General features: G+C 45.3%; 1 protein-coding gene across 2 annotated transcripts in view; it reads right to left on the reverse strand.

Annotated features, from left to right (window-relative positions):
• The window catches only part of FAM110B (family with sequence similarity 110 member B), a 108,792-nt gene that overhangs the window by 51,195 nt on the left and 38,041 nt on the right, over positions 1-19,556 (reverse strand). Inside the window, exon 1 of one of the 2 annotated variants that reach the window (XM_054179337.1) lies at positions 1,551-1,779. The exons of the other annotated variant lie outside the window; for it this stretch is intronic. The gene's annotated coding sequence lies outside the window, so the exon portion shown is untranslated. Of the gene's footprint in view, positions 1-1,550; positions 1,780-19,556 lie in introns of those variants that run through there. 2 annotated transcript variants of the gene reach the window in all.

Genomic DNA, 19,556 nt, shown 5'->3' on the forward strand with positions numbered 1-19,556 from the left:
AGAATCATAGAATCGTTAGGGTTGGAAGGGGCCTCAAGGATCATCCAGTTCTAACCCCCCTGCCACAGGCAGGGACACCTCACACTAGAGCAGGTTGCTCAGAGCCACATCCAGCCTAGCCTTAAAACCCTCCAGAGATGAGGCTTCTACCACCTCCCTGGGCATTCTGTGCCAGTCTCTCAGCACCCTCATGGAGAAAAACTTCTTCCTAACATCCAATCTGAATCTACCCATTTCTAGGTTTTTTTTTCCATTCCCCTTAGTCCTATCACTCCCTAACAGAGTTTCACACCATACAGTTTAAGAGCAAATAAAGTCAGATTTTGCTTTGGTTTATACAGCAGGAAAAACCCCATCTTCCTGGGCAGGTGCAGAGGGAAAGGTGAAGACTGCTACAAAAATAGCTCTCATTCCTAACACCTTTCTGATCCTGGCTGAGACAATCTATTCGTACCTCAGACGCATGGTGGCAGCCAGCCAGCCAGATGACTGGTGACTTAATATCCAAGTTCATGTGGGCTCTGGAGTCTGACACACACAAGGACATTAACTTTGAAGTCTCAACAGTCAGCTTCAATAGCCAAAAGTCATGAAATGAAGCATGACTATATGAAAAGACTTTTATATATCGACATAGATATATACATACATACACACACCCCAGTGCTTGCTGCCTCGTGCCCTGAGCAGCTCTCACTGTACAATGTGCTCATAAAATATGCATGGTTTTTATAGGAAAAGTTGTGATCAATTGATGTGCAGGTCAAGTATGACAAGAACTGAAATGGGTATGATGCTATGATGAAACACTGTGATAGCCTCAATCACCGAGGAAAAGATTGGCATAGAGATCTTGTTTCATTTCATAGCTGAAGGCGGTCCTGACAATAAAACAAGGCTTTGGGCCAAAAATTCAGCCTTTGACAACAATACATTTAGATATAAAACACAGGCATGTGCAAGCAAAGGGTACACTGCAATCTACCAGGCTGGGTGGCTTTAGTTTCATTTTGAAAGCCACTTAAAATAAAACCCAGTGGATGGAACAAAGAATCCACCCAAACATGAAGGCTCCAGCATCTTTGTTGAAAGAACAATAGCATATTACTCCTCGTCCCTCTATCTTCTTGCAAGAGATCCATCAAGATAGTTATTGCTGTGATCAAATTAAAGCACACTTCACAGAATTATTCTCTCAGCTAATCACTATTTATAGAGATTTAGCCTCCTATGCCAACAGTTCAAAATGCTCTGATTCAATTTGTCTGCAGAAAACATCCCAATAAAAGAAATATTTCCCATTAGCATAACAAAAGGCAGCCAGTAAAAATCACTCACATGCACAGGCTCTCTTTTTTTTTCCCCCTCCCTCCCCCTAATGGAACAATATTCCTCTATAAATACACTGCATTTTTGAACTAAATCCACTCTAATAGTGTTTTGCAATCTGATGGCTCTCCCACCGGAGTACACACGACATTAATGAAAGCAAGATCAAATTAAACAGATGACATGATTAACAGTATTCATTTCATGCATGACTGTCTTACCGGAGAGATAAAGACCTGAAAGTAATTACCACCAAGTCAAACTCCTTCCTGACCTCTCCGCTCCCAGCCAGCAGTCCTTTAAGTGCTGATGTTTTGCAACAAAGCCCCAGCGCCTTTCATCCCGGGCTTCTCCTTTAGGCTGGGAGCTGCTGAGCACCTCTCTCTCTCTCTCTGTCTCTCTCCCGTGGCAGGCACACACAGGGTACCTCTGTATCTATGTCTGTAATGCAGCATAAAGGTTCCTGGGCAAACCTATCAAACCGGCAGGCAGCAACGGCGGCCGCCAATAAGCGGCAGGCACATGCGGAATCCAGCACATGCTCGCTGGGGCTCGCCGCCTGCCAGCGCTGCTTAGAGGGCTGCCGGCTAATTATAGCCCTTGGCCACCGCACCGGGCAGCGCACGGCTGAAGGGATTACACCTTCCAGCCCGCAGCAGCCACCCTCGGCACTGCTCTTTGGGGGCGCAAAGAGAAAATGCTCGTCTAGGGTTTTTCTTTCTTCTTGTGGTGGCTGTGAGTCACCCACGAGGGGGTTTTTGCCTGCGGCTCTCAGGAAGAAGGATGGGTTTGGTGTTAGGGATGCTCACAAGTATCTGGGGGCGAAGGGAGGGGACAGGGAGATGGGGCCAGTCTCTTCTCACAGAATCACACAGAATCAACGAGGTTGGAAGAGACCTCCAAGATCCAACCAATCACCCAACCCTGTCTAATCAACTAGACCATGGCACTAAGTGCCTAATCCAGTTCTCAGTGGTCCCCAGTGAGAGGACAAGGGGCAAAGGGCATAAACTTGAACAAAAGAAGTTCCATCTAAACATGAGAAGGAGCACCTGTACTCTCAGGATGGCAGAGCACTGGAACAGGCTGCCCAGAAAGGTGGTGGAGTCTCTGTCTCTGGAGACTTTCACGGCTCGCCTGGATGTGTTCTATGTGCTCTGCTTTAGATGATCTTGCCTTGGCTGGGGGTTTGGACTCAATCTTCAGAGGTCCTTCCTAGCCCCTGCCATTTTCTTATTCTGTTAGAGGAGTGCTCCTTCAGCCACAGTACTACATCCAGTCATAGTGCCCTCAACACAAGAAGGGCATCTAACTGTTGGAGCAGGTCCAAAGGAGGGCCAGGAAGACGATCAGAGGGCTGGAGCACCTTCCCTGTGGGAATAGGCTGAGAGTTGGGGCTGTTCAGCCTGGAGAAGAGAAGAACATACAGCAGCCTTCCTCCACCTGAAGGTGGCTTACAAGAAAGCTGGGGAGGGACTTTATACAACAGCTTGTAGTGATAGGGTATGGGGGAATGGCTTTACGCTGGAAGAGAGGAAGAAACTTTTTACAGTGAGGGTGGTAAGACACTGGGACAGGTTACCCAGGGAGGCTGTGGATGCCCCCTCCCTGCAGGTGGTCAAGGCCAGGATGGATGGGGCCTTGAGCAACCTGGTCTAGTGGGAGGTGTCCCTGCCCATGGCATGGATTATTTTGAAGGTCCCTTCTATGATTCTGCAATAAACTGACCAGTTGTATTTTGCCATGTGTACAGCAGTTTATCCTCCCAGCAGGAGCTGCTGGTTTGAATGTACACATGACCAGCACACACACAGAGACAGAACAGTTCTCAGGCTGGTTTACATACAGCACTTCACAATCCACAGCACAGCCCTCAGAGCAGCAGGGCACCACACGCTTGCTTTCAGCACACAGTAGCCCTACTCAAGCCAACAGGACCTCCTCTGTCCTTCACTTCTACACGTGGGCAGATGACCCAAGGGATTCTGTGTGCATTGGCACTTAAAGTCCCAACTAAGCTTTCATGAGGCTATGGTGGAAATGCCAAGGAAATTTTTGCCATTATGCAAAACAACTCAACTCATTTAGAAAACCCTTGGCATGAGCAAATACTCTTTAGAATTATGTGGAATTAACTCAAGTAAGCCTTGCACACATCTTAGAAATATATAAATCCACACAGCTAAGGAATCTTATGGTCTAAGATGCTGAGAGCTTCTACAATAATCATGGAGGGGGAAAAAAAGATACTTTACCTGAAATGTACTACCAAGGAAGACTAATCTCTGCTCTGATTAGCACAGACTGGAAAACAATCTTCTGCTCTTTCCTGTTTCACAGAAGCACAGAAGGGACCTCTAGAGATTGAGACCAACCCCCCTGCCACAGCAGGTTCACCTGGAGAAGGTCACACAGGAACAAGTCCATATGGGTTTGGAATGTCTCCCGAGATGCAGACTCCACCACCTACCTCTCTGGGCAGCCTGTTCCAGCACTCCATCACCTTCCACACGGTTCACAGAATCACCTGAGCTCTCCACTGACCCAAAGGTTTTCAAAGAGCAGTGGCAAGGCAGAAGCACACAGCCTGCTTCTCAGAAGTGCCAGCTGTGTCTCACAAGAGAACAGCTTTCATGATCACCACTGCCACAGCATTGTGCATACACAAACTTTGCAACACATTTGAAGATCACAGAATCACAGAAGAGACCTCAAGGATCATCTCAAAGGTCTTTTCCAACCTGGTCTGGTATATTCTCTTCTCTACTCTAGTCTCTCTTCTCTACTCCATCTGATCTAGCTCCAACCCCGCTGCCATGGGCAGGGACACCTCACACTAGAGCAGGTTGCTCACAGCCACATCCAAGCCTGACCTTCAAAACCTACCAAGCTTCTACCACCAAGTTACACATGAAACACACCCATTAACACTACACTTCCAAGACCCCGAATCCCACTGCAACAATGAGCTCCTATGTGCCCATGATGGCATTTTCCCCCAATTCCTCCCTCTTATCACCAGCACCACGCAGTACCAGGCACAGGCTGAGCGCACGACATTGAGAGTTGTTTATAAACATTTTTATCTCTCACGCTTGCTTCAGTACAAGAATTCTATTTGCCACTACATAAAATGTTCCCAATGGAACAAGACTTCCATGTGGTAACAGCACAAGACCATATTTATTGTCAATATGTAAATAGCTGCATCACAGCTTTCTTCATCTGCCAGGGAAAATTGCTCATAAAGAGCCTTTCTGTGCTGGGAGCAGACTTCATCTCTCTAGGAGAAATATTCTTAAAGCTAAATATGGCCAGAAATAAAACTGAAATGCAGGAATAGTGGCATTTTGCTCCTTGATTCAATGTTCAGTCAACATTTAAGGTTTGTGGTGCAATAAACAAAGAAGGCTGCTTTATGAAGTCTTCTTTCTTTTTTTTTCCCCCCCCAGATTACATCAGCCAAGGAGCTGATCAGATTTCCTGAACTGTGCTGCTGGGAAAATCCTCTCCAACATTCCAAGCTTCTCAGCATTACTGCTTGAAGCCTGAAAATGATCTATTTCATGAATAAAGGCAGGAGGGATGGTTAGTGAAGGAGAATTTAAGTAGAGTTCAAGAGACCTGTGAAGAAGAGATGGGCAATTAGTTGATGATCAGAGCCAGTTTTCTAACAACATTCTGCCAAAGGCAGCTGCAAGGGATCAAGACCAACACTCTTGACCCTGGTCCTCTAATAGAACAGAATTGACCAGGTTGGAAGAGACCTTCGAGATCATCAAGTCCAACCTATCATCCAACACCGTCTAATCAACTAAACCATGGCACCAAGCACCCCATCCAGTGTCCTCCCAAGCACCCCTACTGATGGTGACTCCACCACCTCCCTGGGCAGCACATTCCAATGGCCAATCTCTCTTTCAGTGAAGAATTTCTTTCTAACATCCAGCCTAAAATCCAGCTGGTGTCCATGTCCATGGCCATGTTTGTAAAGCAAAGGAAGAGAGACAGACACACCCAAAATAAAGAAAAGGAAAGAGACTGAAGTAATTTCTTTAATCTAGTCCATGTTCACTGACTGCCAAGGTGCCTCTGACAGGTGACAAAGGGACCAAGAATCCATTAAGTCCCTGGAGGTGTTCAAGCGGGGACTGAACATGGTACTTGGTGCCATGGTTTAGTAGTCATGAGGTTTTGGGTGACAGGTTGGACTTGATGATCTTTGAGGTCTCTTCCAACCTTATTGATTCTATGAACAGGAATTAAAGAGACTTCAGGTGCCCACAGGACTCTGACCCTGCTCCAGCAGCTCAATGTCCCTCTTGTGGCATGGGGCCCAAAACTGAACACAGTTGGGTCCCAGTGTCTGTCTCAGTTTTAACCATCACGACAATGTGTAGGAAAGGAATCTGTGGGGAACAGCATTGCAGGTGTGATGTCTGGAGCCAGTGGTGGTTTGTGGGGGCCCACCTTTGGCAAAGGCAGGTGGCTAAAACTCCATCTGAGAACAACAGAGTTCCACCAGTCTGCCCCACCACCCATAGTGACAGCACACAAGAACTTGGATAATGCAGCAGACCTGTGACAGGATATGGCCATGTACAGGCTTGCCAACAAGAGAGGCCAAGAGAGGTTTCCTAAGGACACAGCCACAAGAGACTCCTCAGCTCCAGCAAGACTCAGTTGGAAGGGAACAAATTGTGAAAGGTAGGCAAATTGGCCAATACTGGGCAGAATTTCATCGAAAGCAAAAGCCTGTCCCTGGCACAAGTCACCTGCCTGAGCTAGGCTGCAAGTTCCTACTCCTCCACATCGCAACAGAAGGTCTCTACAATGTTTTTAGACACTGAAAGAACACCTAGGTGTTCTCTAGCCCTGTTCCCTGAGAGAACACTTTCAGCTGAGAATTTCCAAAAGCATATGGTCTGAGGCAGATGCCCATCACAGAGGGGAGGAGAGAGGAAAGCCTATGGGGGTATGATGAATTCATCACACGCCACTGAAGCCAGCATCTTACAGTGAGAGCTGCCTAGCCAGCATATTAATGAATTTTTACACTTCATTTAGGCATATCTAAGTGAATTAACTGACAGATGACTGTTTTGGGATCGAGCAGTAACTTTTCACTATGTTCTGATCAGTTGTGGAAGTGCTGATACAGCTGTGATTGCAAGACAAAGATATTCACAACCAAAAATGGCTGGTGTGTCATGCAACTGAAACAGGTTTCACTCTGGATACCACTGAAACTTTGACTTAAAAACATCACCAAATACTGCTTGGAAACTGCTACCTCAGTTAGCTGATTAGATTTTGCAAAGTATAGTAAACATATGGAATGAAAATGAGTGGAGCAAAACAAAACAAAAGCTGGTGAATCAACACGCTGCATTTCTGAAGGCAAGAGCGTGGATGTTTCCAAGCCTTGAGAGGCTGAACCAAACCAATTACTCTAATGAATATCTTACTTGGCTTGATGAATTCATTAGACTTCTAGATGTAAGCTAAACCACCCCATGGATACATAAACATAACAACAACAAAACCTGGAGACTTCTGCCTGATCCCTTTCACATGGACCCAGATTAAGGACAGTTTTCCCTTCCACAGTTTTCCCTACATTTCAGTTTTCCTTCCTGAAGAACTCTACCTAGCATTACTTTGGTTTTCTTTCAAAACCTGCTTTTGACTTCACAATAAATATTTGCTGGGCTCTCTCCTGCCCTAAGAAGTACTTGGTGGAGTTTGCCTAGTCTGCAAATTGGTGGCAAACTCATCACAAGACTCATCATCATTTATGGAGGAAAATAAAACACAGGCCAAGTACTTGTCATATAAATTTCACTCAGGAAGTCAGAAAAGCCAGGATCCAAGGTTGGCACTTGGCATGGAAACATCTATCCTCATTTTATGGAGCACAGGGACATTTTTTGGATTGATCCTGGTTTCAATTTTAAGACAGCAGTTACCTCCACAGAACCTACATGTTGGCAGTATCCTCACTCAAGAGCTGGCAGAAATGAAAACTCCAGTCCATCACTGCCGTCTTGGAGAACCAGAGGAGGGTGCATCTGACAGTTAAGCTGTCAGGGAGGTGTGTTTCATCCTACCACTGCTAGGTGCAGTGAAGAAGAATCTAAAAATCAAACCTGCAGGAGTTTACCATGCTGAGCACTTGCACTTTGGCCACACAATCAGTGCAAGAATACAGAATTATTCTGTTGGTTCTTTAAAAACAAAGAAATCCCAGTGTCAAGCATTGGCCATTTTACAGGCTTTGCATCACACTTCCTGTCACATGTTTCTCCAAACATTTCCATCCCAATGTCAACCATCCATTTTTCCTCAAATTTCTTCCACTTCTCCTTCAGAGCAGTGTTTCCTTTCACCTCTCTACCATACTTCAGCGACCACCTCAAGCCATACAAGCATCCTTCATGCTCTCCCGTCTTCCTACTCTTATTTTTCCCCTCCGCATCCTTTCCTCCCAGCAGCAGAGATGCAGCATGAACTGTCCATTTCAGAAGGCAACACCACCTGTCAGCAAGACCAAACCCTGTGCCTCCTAACCACCATTTCCTGACCTTTAGCTGACCAGCTAGATGGCCATAACATTGGTGAACCACAGAACAGGACCACACAGGCTGTCAGTGTCTGACTTGTATCAAATCAATGAAGGTACCTGAGGAGAAATGGAAGGTTGACTTCAGGATAGAGATGTGTTGGAGTGGTTTGTGATGAGCATGGATCAAAGACTGTAAAATATGTTAGAGAAAAAGCAGTCCCTGTTTCCAAACAGCCAAGTGAGGAAGACATCAGCAGGTGGGAACGACCAGGTTTAAAGAGAGAAAGAAAGCAATTAAAACTGATGGAGGATGCTGAAGCCCTAACAGAAAGTATAAGAGCAGCAAAAGTCAACTGCTCACAAGGACACTGGAGGTTAAAACTACACTGGAAGAAGCTACAAAAGGGCTTGATAAGTGGAGATACATTTTTTGTACCTGATGTGCTGCAAGATAGGGATCTTGAGAGCATCAAGCCAGAACGCTGACAAGTAGATTTTCCTCTGTGGAAGAGGAGAAAAAGGAGCCTACCATGTAACAACTGTACTTGCAGTACCTCCAAGTTATTAATCTTCATTGCCACTGTCAACACTGCCTTCTCCTTTTCTATGTAGTCTCATTTTCACTATGACCACCTTATTGCATCGGGTGACATAATCTGATGCTCAGTATCTCTAACTGAGGTATCTACAGACCAGCCTGGGAAAACTCTTTAACTGCAAGTCTTCCATTAGAGGACAGGTGTAATTTTTCAACAATGCCAAGAGCACAGAAGCTGAAGGATGCAGTGCAAGATTCCTCCCTTTGAAGGAAAAACTGTCAGACTTGCTCACTTCTGTAATTAAGAGTGTTATTTCCAGCTCTGAGCAGAAAGCGCAACTCCGAGGCTTGCTTTGATCTTGTGTGATGACAATGAAAACCCAACAAGCTCTCTAAGGCCCATTGGGCTTTTTTATTCTTCAAAGATTGTTTTCTGCTCTCTTAACAGAAGGTGTTTACGTTGAGCTGCAAGATGCAACTAGAAAGGCAGCCAAGGTGCAACTGTTGGAACATGAAGTGGTTCCTCACAGGAGCTAATGCATCCCGGCACTCGCTCCAAACCTGCCCTGCTGCCAGCCAGCTCACTGGGAGCTCAGATTGCAAACCTTGGAGACTTCAAGTCTCCAGTCCCCACCCATAATTGAGAGCTTCAGAGCAGCTCTTAGATCTTATTACTTTACACAGGAATTGAAGATATTCAGCACAATGAACCAGCTCTGAATGCAGCAGCTCTGGTCATCATTTCAAGGCTAAGTTTGAAGGCAGCCTACTAACCTTCAAGCCTTTCTAGTCAAATAGATTCCAATCTTAGAAAGATTGCTAATTTAATGACTATAAATTGTGTCTACATAAACCCAGCAACTGGGACTTGCCATACCAGAACCCAGACACATGGTCTTCTTACAAGAAACCAGAAGCATTTCACTGGCACAGATCCAGGAAGGGAGGCTTAATTATTTAATAGAGCAAGCCAAAAGCCTTTTTATGAGGGAGCCTTTAGGACTCTCATTCCATATAATGCTCCTGAGGAAGAGCATTCTTGCAGCTTGTAGGCCTAGCAGTTCAAAGTTTGCAAGTCTGATAAGATCCCAGACCCTTCTTCCCAGAACTGTTTGTGGCTTTTATCCAATCCTCTAATGCACAATGAGGACACAGGTCCTGCAACCAGGGCTATGGAAAAATCAGTGTAAAAGGGGACAGACAACTGCTCTCCACTCAAGCCTAGAGACTTCCCCCCCACAGCTTGTTCTCCATCCTCTTCCTGCCATTTGATCAGGCACTCCTCTCCCTGCAGAGTGGTCCAACTAAGGTGGCAGAGTGATGATCCTACCAAAACTATCACAGGAGCTAGGGAGTGCTCTGAGGAAGATGGGAAACGTGCACATGGGGAACTCTATCACATCCTGGGACAAAACTTTCTGCTCTGCCTTCTCAAACCCTTCTTGGGCAACACAGCAGACATTTTCTTCACTTTCCTTTCCTAAGCCTGGAGAAGAAAAAAAGCAAAAAACACTGGCCATTTTTTCCACGGGACAAGCCTGCATAGCCTCACATAAGTCATCACTTTCAATACTACTGCTTTCAATACCAGAATTTCTTCAGGTGGCCATCCTCACGAAGTGCTGACTGCTCAGAGGATCAATCTCAATTTAAATGGAGCCTTTCATTCCTTAGACCCAGCTGCAAATCCCCAGAACAGGTTTCTGAAAGGAGAGGCTTCAGGATCTTCACTTTTACATTAAACAAAAGAGAAGCACACAACAACCTCTGTCTCCCTGGCACTGTAATTAAGCCCTGCTGACACACACCATTTTAGTGGGCATTTATGTTGAGATAAATTCTTGCCAAAACAACAAGATTAGGAATTAAGGAGGCTAATGGCTATGGGTCTGAACCTAGTCTTCAGTGTGAACTCCTGTATTTGGTGTATGCCTCATCTTTCCTAATACCCTGTGAAGGACAGCACATTTTGGAGCTCATGGGTTTCCCACCACATTAAGCAGATGATGCCTCAGTGATGAGTCTCAAAGTCCCAACCATGTCAGAGGTTGAAAGGGAAATCAGTAATCCCATAACAACATAACCTTAAGAGCATAACAATAATCCTCATGTGTCCCTATCGAAGTCAGATGCAAACATGGGAAATTGAGGTCAAGAGGTGGGCACTCAAAATGAAGGGAAGTCAGAACCAGTTTTCAGCCTCTCTCAAATGTCCCTCCTTGCATACTCTACAATAATGCAGTCTTTAAAGATGTGAAGGAGAAAGTTTCTCCATGCTCCCCATAATTCTGCCTTAGGATCTAAAGCAGCAGCTACTCCAAAAGCTAATTGGTAAATAAAACAGACACTAGTATTTTCAAAGCAAATTCCAAGAGCCTGTAGTCAAAACAAGCAGCACAACCACAGCAAAGGGGCTGCAGGAGAAGGGAAACATCAGCAAATTTCCAAGCTGCACAAGTGTTGAACACTGACTTCACTGTACACATTATTCATGTTTTTACAACAGAAAAGGCACAGTTATGAAAAAGCACTGCATAGCTTAAAAGCCAGCATCATTTCTATGCTCAGAGCTGGACTGCTGCATGCAATCCCCCACCCATACCTCACCCACCAGCATAAATATTCATATTTGGGAGGACCAAGGAGAAGCAATGCAAAAAATAAAAAAAGCCCTGTAAGGAGAGGCTGAGGGAGCTGGGGCTGCTTAGCCTGGAGAAGAGGAGGCTCAGGGCAGACCTTATTGCTCTCTACAACTACCTGAAGGGAAGTTGTAGCCAGGTGGGGGTTGGTCTCTTCTCCCGGGTGGCCAGCACCAGAACAAAAGGACACAGTCTCAAGCTGCACCAAGGGAGGTTTAGGCTGGAGGTGAGGAGAAAGTTCTTCAGAGAGAGTTGTTAGCCCTTGGAATGTGCTGCACAGGGAGGTGGTGGAGTCACCATCCCGGGAGATGTTCAAGAGGGGACTGGACATGGCACTTGAAGCCGTGGTTTAGTAGTCATGAGGTGTTGGGTGACAGGCTGGACTTGATGATCTTTGAGGTCTTTTCCAACCTTATTGATTCTGTGATTCTATACCTTTCATAATTTGCAGTAGTCTCAAATTTTTTTTTATGGTCTCTATACACAGATCTTTTCAGCTCTTAAAACTAATGAAAGAATATTTGCAGTACAACCAGAGACTCCTTAAAGTCAGCAGGGACATCCTCCACTAGATCAGGTTGCTCAAAGCCTTGTCAAGCCTGACCTTGAGTATGTCCAGGGATGGGGCCTCAACTATCTCCCTAGGCAACAAAAAATTCTATCAGTTATCAATAGACAGAGAACTCCAGAAAACAAAAGGATCACCTGCAGGTGGTGGTACCTCTTCACCCACCTCAGCAGCCTTCAAAGCCTGCTGGAGGCAGATCTCCAAAACTTAAGAGGAAAAGGGTGAAACTGTTGTTGTATAGATTATTTGCATCCCACTAGGACAGATCTCAGGGGAACTTACCTGGAACTACTTTAAAACCAAAATTATCCAGAAAAGATCCTTCCCAGAAGCAACACAAGCAGCAGCTCGTACTTGCCAACTGTATTTCTTGCCATGTGGACGTAACATTACAGATAAATAGATTTAATTTACATAGTCTTCAAGGCAGCCAGATGGAAAAACAGCATTGATTTCTTGTCTGAAGCCCTGCAATTCAGCACTTCAATCCAGTGAGCTAAAACGGCAGACACTCGGACTGGTGGTTAAAAACTGCAGGCTGCAGCACACAGCATTTCCTCCAGGGAGGAGGAAAGCAGCTAAGGCCAGGGTCATGTGCTGGCAGAGACCAACCACCAAACTGAAGGCACCACTGGAGGTGCTGACTATCAGGCACACCTCCACCACAGCAGACCCCACAGCAAGTAGACACCTCCCCTTACAAATGGTCTCACCTCCAAGGGAAAAGTGCAGCCTGATGGCAGCTGGGGTTAAGTATTTTGTGTTTGAAGGTACTGTGAAAGCCGGCAGAGGACTTACCCTCCACATGCCCCAACCAGCAGAAGAAAGCCTGTGAAGGGCCTGCAGAAGCTGTACTCATGAGAACATTTGGGAACATGTCCCACATTGTTTTGGGCTTTTGTTTTCCTAAACATTAATGAAACTCACTGTAGCTTACAGCTGAGAAAATGAAGATAGAAACAAGGATAAGAAGATAGAACAAAGCTAAATATAGGTATAGTTACCTGATGCTTTAGATAACTGGTGAGTCACTTCAGTGCCTGCACTAGTAGAAAATTAAAGGCTGCTGGTGTGCAATCTATGAAAGAATGGAAGACTCCATTACATCCATACCCAGGCTACATCTCCAAGGATCCTTTTTCCCCTCCATCCTTCCCCAGGATTGCCTGTGGTTTCGGTTACAAGCTGAATCCATTTTGTTCTTTATACAGTGACCTTTAACTTGAGGAGCTCCATTAACTGAAAGAGACTCAGCAAGATGTGAAGCTCTCATCAGTCAGGACTCTGTAAACACCTTCTGCTTCCCCTCAGTGCTGAGATTTAAACAGTTGCCTGCAACTGCAATAGGTGAGCGAGCGCAGTAACTTGGCAGAACCACAAGCAATCGCTCAAGAAAATGTGATCTAATACTTGTAATTTAAAATTATCTTGCAATCTGACTTACAAAGTAAAGAAAACAAAAGATATCATTCAGGTGAGTCAACATTTTCATTACAGGCTGCCTATCACCAGCGAAAACTCAAGTGAATGAGCGCTGCAGAAGAACATGTTCTTGTAGGAATAGGTTATCAAGATGTAACTTGAAACAGGCACAAAGCAAGTGTGGTGCATATGGGTTTATTCATCTCTTGGAACCTGTTCTTATTAGTGTAACACAGAAAGAAGACAGATGACAAAGAGAAAGCTCTGCTGAAATAATCTGCAGGTAAGAGAAGGCTTCATTTAGAATTCATGCAAACACCTCGAGCTTGGATATCAGAATGATTACATTTTAATGCCAAGCAATTCTGGCTTGAGATAACTCAAATCACACTGAAACAACTGACTAAGTTCTGGCTGAGGTCATGTATCTCAGGCTTGCTTTGCTTAAGCAGTCCACCACAGAGCTCTTCTGACCAAACATTGTTTATATGACACATGAGAAAACTCTTCCCTCCTCTGAAGGCTCACAGCACCTAGTGTAATATAAAGCACAAATGGTGCCTGCAACAGGCTGCAGCAATAAAAGAGAACAACTGAATCCTTGGATTTTCAGGGGGTTTAATCATATTAAAAGAGACCTACATGTAAACATGTCTCCTTCTGCAAAAAACTTATGATTCATGGAGTCTCAAAGCCTCATCCAACCTGGCCTTGAACACCTCCAGAGAGGTGACACCCATGGCCTCTCTGGGCAACCTGTTCCAGTGTCTCACCACCCTCACCACAAAGAATTTCTTCCTAATATCCTGTCGAAATCTGCCCTCCTCGAGCTTCAGTCCATTCCCTTTTGTCCTATCACTACAACCCCTTGCAAAATGTCCCTCCACAGCTCTCTTGGAGGCTCTCTTCAGGTGCTAGAAGGCTATTCTAAGGTCTTCCCAAAGCCTTCTCTTCTGCAGACTGAACAGCCCCAACTCTCTCAGCAGAGCAGAGGGGCAGAATCCCCTCCCTGTGCTGCTGCTCTCACTGCTTTGGATGCAGCCCAGCAACTGGCTGCCTTCTGGGCTGCAAGTGACCATTGCCAGCTCATGTTGAGTTTTTCCATCAACTGAGACTCCCAAGACCTTCCCCTTCAGACTGCTCTCAAGCCACTCCTTGCCCAGCCTGTATTTGTGCTTGGGAGCCATCTGACCCAGGTGTAGCACCTTGCACTTGGCCCAAACCATCCTGAAAGTCTTGGCACAGACAAATCAGGGAAGGCTGATTTAGGTTACAGATTGTGCATTTATCTAGCATAATAGACTGAAGTGTACATACTGAAGAACCTTACTATTAAGAAGCTTCTTAATTGCTGGGTAAAAAGCTCTTCTCATGCCATGGTGCCATCACAGGACTCAGGGACAATGGTGAAAACATAAAATCAGCTATGAATGAGTTCACTGCAAAATGCCTTTTTATTCTTTGTACCCTTGGGATCTCAATAAATCAGAAAGCTCAGTAGCAGTTCCTTGGGAAAAATTCAACAGGGATCCTTTTCATTCAACACACACAAGGCAGGTAATTCTGGATCACCTACCATGATAACCACCATGGCATGAGCTACCCTTTTGGAAGGCTAAGGGCTACCTTGGAAAGCTGCATTTAGTGGAATGATGCAACTTCTGGTAAGATGAAAGACAGCCCCAGAACTGGCACCCACAGTGGCAGAACTTCCCTAGGACTAAAGTTCCCTATGGGAAGTCACACAGAATCACAGCACAGTAGAGGTTGGAAGGGACCTGGAAAGATCACCCAATCCAACCCTCCTGCCAGGGCAGGATCACCTAGAGTAGGTCTCACAAACTCATCCAGGTGGGTTTTGAATGTGTCCAGAGAAGGAGACTTAAGTCTACTTCAGGCTCAGCACATTGCATGTAAAGAGAGCAGCTTCCATCCACCCAGAGGTCTTTTCAGTGCAGAAAACACACAGCTTGTGCCTGCTGAGCAGCTCAGTGCCCCATATTGCTGCTGCTCAGCACTAACCAGGGAAACATCCACAGGAGGCATTTAATGATCGAAATTAGCAGCCAATTGATTCATGTGACCTACTGGCCCCATTTCCTACACCAAGTCCCTCATGCAACTGCAGCTGGTAGAAGCAAAAGGAGGGTTTATTCCACTTGAATTCTGCAAACTTTCCTCCTCAGACAGCCGCCCCTCCCCACAAAAAAGGTGTTAAAAATTAGATTCACTGCAGGAGTTACATACCCTAACAATAGAGAGATGATTCAATGTGATCAGAACAGAGAATCTCTGTCCCGTATTCCATGTTTTAGAAATACCCTTCTTCACAAACTTAAGTTGGTCTTCCTTGGAGAGATTTTTTTCCCCCTTTTTCAGGTAGTCTTATTTTACAAAATTCCACAAAGTCCATAATTTGATTGTTGGTAGCTTTTATGGCTGGGTCAGGGAGGCAATAAAACCACACAGCCGGTATTTTGGCAGGGCAATGGCAACTAACATAGCTGAAAATGCCATTGTCTCTGAAAACGTGTCCACTAAAGAGAGGAGGAATCCCTAGCTTGTTTCATGATTAGGAGGTGGGGGTGGAAGATCTGTGCATCTCTTAAACTTGACAACTGTCACAGCTGAAAGAAAAGCTTCCAAAAGAACAAAGCCTGCAACTGATCCTGAGTCATTTCTGCGTATCAACGCTGCCAAAGAGCTGGGAGCTCAGCAAACAGCTGCTTCTTGTGTTGGGGGCTTTCTTGGGTGGCTTTTAAGGCTTTAACTGTAACATGAAAAACAGTCAGGAGAAAAAGTAATGGCAATCCACACACCTCTGTCTCTCAGGACATCTTGTTGATTGCAGAAACTCAGGTTGACAACAGACAGCTCAGAGAGCCTGCTCTCCCTCAACTGCTTTATGTCACAGAATCATAGAATCAATAAGGCTGGAGAAGACCTCAAAGACCATCAAGTCCAACCTGTCACCCAACACCTCATGACTACTAAACCATGGCACCAAGTGACTCATCCAGTCTCTTCCTAAACACCTCCAGGGATGGTGACTCCACCACCACCCTGGGCAGCACATTCCAATGGCTAACAACTCTCTCAGGGAAGAACTTTCTCCTCACCTCCACCCTAAACTTCCCCTGGCACAGTCTGAGGCTGTGTCCTCTTGTTCTGGTGCTGACTGCCTGGGAGAAGAGACCAACCCTCTCCTGTCCACACTTTGTCCCAGCCTAGTTTTGCATCTCCACCAGTGCATCTGCAGTTCTCTCTCCTGAGCAAGCTTTGGTGTCCCTCCTTCCTTTCCATGACACCACTTACCCTCACAGGGATCTGCTCACTCCCTTCCTTCCTCATAGCTCCTTCCCCAATTTCTCTCAGTCTTTCCTCATAGGAAGAACGTCTTTGCCGAGCTCACAGAAAGCAGCCCCCAAGCCTGGAGCAGGCAATGCAGCGTCATCAGCCCATGATCCTACAGCAGTGAATGAATGCACGCCGCAGGACTCTGTAGGAGCACAGTCACGGTTTGGTCCCACGCAGCGGAGCTGCAGCGGAGTGCAAGAGGAGCTGATGCCAGCAGAGGGAGGCAGCCGCTCTCCGGGACACGCATCCTCGCCTTCCCCGATGCGCAGTAGGAAGCCAACGAGTTTGTTTTTGTGGAAGTGAACTCACCCCTCGGCCATTGTGTAAATGTGGCTTTAAATCAAGCTGTAATTAGATTTTGCTGTGTTGCACAAAACCCCTCTTGTTGCGCCTCTTTTCCAGCTCTAGACAGGAAATCAAATGTATTTGTGAAAGAAGAATGACAAATAAAAAGGAGGGGGGGAAAAATAAGTTTATGCCTCTTCCTAGAGCATGTCCTGGCACAAGCCAAAGTAAGCACAGAACAATAAAGCTTCCAGGACACTCCATCTTCACTTACATAGGAGCACAAAGACAGCTCAGCTGGGCTGACTGGTGACCCAGCACCACACTTTTATCAGTGCTCTGCTTTCCCACATTGCCCTTGTTACAAGACAGCCACAGTCCAACGCTTGGAGCCTAGCTGCTCTTCAGAAATTTAACTCACTTGGCAGAAAAGCACAAGTGGAAATCTTCTGCTGAAGACTTGGGCAAACTCAGACTGCCACGTATTCACTCCAGGACAGATCTTTTTCTTTCCCTCTTATTTCAGCTATTACGGTTGGAGCATTCCAATTTTTAACCAAATGGTTTGATCTCCCTCACAGTCTTTGTACAGGCTGGTACCCCTAAAATAAAACTCTGTGTTTTATTCACATCCACTTCGATACACGTGGCAGGGGGTGGCTTGATTTTGTTGGGAGTTCTTTATGGACTAACCTACCTGTTTCAGATCCCCATATGAGGAACTGCATAGCAAATGGAGTGAAGTCCACTCAGAATAAACAGTTCTGACTGTATTTCATAGAATTGCTTACGTTGCAAGAGCCCTTAAAGATCATCTACTCCAACCTCCCGGCCATGGGCAGGGACACCTCTCAACCAGACTTCACTGCTCATCCAGCCTGGCCTTGAACACCTCCAGGGAGGGAGCATCCACCATCCACAACCTCTTCAGGCAACCTATTCCAGAGTCTCCCCACCCTTGTACTGAAGAAGTTCTTCCTAAGACCTAGACAAAACCTACTCTATCTCAGCTTCGAACCCCCAAAAGCTGACAAAGAGCTTTATGGTGGTGCTGACCTCAGTGGATACAATGAGAAACTGGTGCAAGGAAGTCGAGGAGACATGCCCAAGGCCACATGGCAAATTAGGTGCTGATCTAAGAACAAAAAGTTTCTCCTCTTAATCTAGATCTTCTTCCCAGCCAGTCAAAACCTACTGATAACTATCAGGGCTTAGAAAAGTTTAGGAGCCTCTGCAAAGTGTGCCTTTCCAAACAAACTAAGCTCACCAACATACAGCCTAATACCCTAATTCTCTTCAAATCTTCCAATTATGCTGCAAGCTTAAAAGAAACCTAAGGGTGCTTTAGATGACTCAAAAGATAACCTCCTTCTGAAGTTGGTTTGTAGTTTAATCTGCAAATGGAGAGAGATGAAGGTAAAAGCCAACATGAGGAGTAGATGATCCTCTCACCTGCAGGAGAATTCTTCCATTTGGGTTTTTAAACAGACAGTGCTAACTCTTCAGTACTGATCCAAAATGGCCAAAAATAAAATCCAATCATCTTAGTCTGTGCACAGAGTTTCTGCTTCTGCAACTGGAAATCACCTGAGGAAAAGCTCACAGGCATTCACAGATTACATTGGGTTGGAAAGGACCCTCAAAGGTATTTAGCACCCTTATTTTCACGTCATCTCTACTGACAGGAGAAGAAGTAATGAAATAAAAGAGCCTGCATAAATGAAAGCTAAATTTGCTATAACCAGAGAGACTCTAGGTACACTTATTTTTTGCTCACCTTCTTTGACCCAGAGGAAACAACAGGTTTGGGTTTTTTTCCCTGGCAGACTGGAAACTTGTACAGTACAGTGCCATGATCCACAACTGAGTATTAACAGGGGGAGAAATCCCACAAAATATGTAGCCACTGGTGCTGTGCCATCACTGGGAAGTTTCTACACTAACTCCTGAAGTGGAAGTACACAATAGGATTAGCCTTATCTTATTTAAGTTTCTTCAGAGCAAGATTGCATGCAGCCTCCTGACACCATTCTGCTTCCAGCAGGACTCAAACTCCAAGTAAGAGTCATTCTTAAAATCAAGTAGCAATAGCTATGTTTGGCAGAGCTGGAACTATGGGGACAACAACAACTGCCAAAACAGTTTATTCAGGTTTGACTCAGGAGGAAAAACTCAATTTCAGACCAGACAAAAATAAGGCACAGACCAGACAAAAATAAGGTAAGGAAGCTTCCAGGCTACCATTTTTAGGTCATGCCCTGTATTTTTCCCTGCTTTTCAATTCATACATAGGAACACCAGATCATGAAGTGGCTTTCACTGAGACATTCTGAGTCAGATTATCCTCTACATTCTAATTAGTGCCTTTCTTCTCATCACTTGCAAACTGTTTTTGCCAGTCTGTGAATGTTATTTGTATTTATTTTTGAGCAGCTTTTTTTAATCCCTTCAAAGCAGCAGCAACTTAAACACAGCTATCTCATGCTCCATGAACCTCAGTTTAAATGCTATAAGCAGTTCTTCTCAGCAACTTCATTACAGTATTTACACAGGACTACAGTGCCAGTACTGTAACCATGCAATGCAAATATGCTGTAGTAAATGTAAGCTTTATTCTAAGTGCAGCTTGAAATGTCTTAATGGCATCCTCCAGCCTGGACTGCCAGGGCTAGCAGCACAGAGAAAAAGGCAAAAGGAAAACTTTGTGACACAGCTTTCATCCTAACTAGAGTTTTGGAACACTCAGACTGAGAGCCTTTGGGCTAAGTGTCGCCAAAAATGTACCAGTTTGCCTGTTGGAGTCCTCTGCATTTCAGTTTTGTACAGGCAGTCTGAGCAGAAATTCATAGAACG

This window comes from Dryobates pubescens, chromosome 3 (assembly GCF_014839835.1).
Source record: "Dryobates pubescens isolate bDryPub1 chromosome 3, bDryPub1.pri, whole genome shotgun sequence".
NCBI lineage: Eukaryota > Metazoa > Chordata > Aves > Piciformes > Picidae > Dryobates > Dryobates pubescens.